At 37.8% G+C, this 1188-nt stretch overlaps 1 pseudogene; it reads right to left on the bottom strand.

Moving 5' to 3' along the window:
• Window positions 1-545: 545 nt before the first annotated feature.
• The window catches only part of LOC103203553, a 1764-nt pseudogene continuing 1121 nt past the window's right edge, over window positions 546-1188 (bottom strand).

Raw genomic sequence — 1188 nt, 5'->3', positions numbered from 1 at the left:
GGAAAGTGAATTTGCTCTGTAAATCTTCACCCAAATCACACACACACACACACACACACAAGAATGAGCTGTATTTAATTTTAAAAACTGGTAAGGAAAATGCATTAAAAAAATGCATTATATCATTTGTATACCCCACAAATGATACAGTATGAAGATACACAATTCAATCCCATAGTATGACTAAAGGCTTTCACTGTGTTTGTTGTCATCACAATGGAAGCATAAAAAGTGGAGTAAATCGATGTTGATGCAGTCCAATCTAGTTCTTTAGGTAAAATGATGCAAGAAGTCATTTAAATTAAAAGTACTCTACCCTTACCCAAATGGCTAGGAGACATAGAGAATAACACAGTGATGAATCCACAGAGCTTCTCCATGTTGCTATAAAAATGTGTTGTTGAGTGGCACATTGTTAAACACTGGAAAAGGGTGCCACAATGGACCTCCTTCTTTTATACGTACAAATGCTAAATTCAACTATCTCAACCAAACAGGAAGTGGACTCTTCTGCTAGGAATAACAACCTTAATTCACTTTGTGTCTCAAAATATATACAGATTGTTTGTAGTAGCTACAGCAATGATATTTTCCTTGGGGTGCCAGGCTATATGAAGTATTGTTGAAGTCTAGGCTGTCAACACTTATTTCATCTTTCTTTCACTTGCTACTTGCACAGACTTTGCGTGGCTTCAGAACTGTACAAGGTTTATTGCTTTCCTGTGATACTTCTATGGTTGTATCTCTCTGTGTGTGCCTGTCAAACATTCTGAAGAAATTATTTTATGATCCAGTCATAACAACACTGTCAGATCCATTCCAACATTCAAGTTTGTCAAATGTATAGTCATTTTCATATAGTGAACAAAGTTTACTTCTGAGGTATTCATGCACCTGGTATGTCTCCACAGGCCTGTTTTCCATATTTAAGTCCCATGTTTTAACTGACAAATGATCTCTAGTCATCACATATCGACCACTATGGCTGAATTTGGGAGCTCTGGTGGCATAATGCCTACGGCACTTGACTGCTAACCAGAAGGCTGGCGGTTCAAACCCACCAGCCTCTCCTTGGAAGAAAGGTTGGGTAATCTACTTCTGTAGAGATACTGCCTCAGAAACCCAAGCAGGGGTTGCTATGAGTCTAATCAACTTGACAACAGTGAGTTTTGTTTTTTTTTTTTTTTT

Source organism: Orycteropus afer, unplaced genomic scaffold (assembly GCF_000298275.1).
Source record: "Orycteropus afer afer isolate SDZICR_OR568_19922 unplaced genomic scaffold, OryAfe1.0 scaffold00010, whole genome shotgun sequence".
NCBI classification, from domain to species: domain Eukaryota; kingdom Metazoa; phylum Chordata; class Mammalia; order Tubulidentata; family Orycteropodidae; genus Orycteropus; species Orycteropus afer.
The sequence above is the reverse complement of the archived record's forward strand: the minus strand, read 5'-3'. Positions and strand labels throughout refer to the sequence as shown.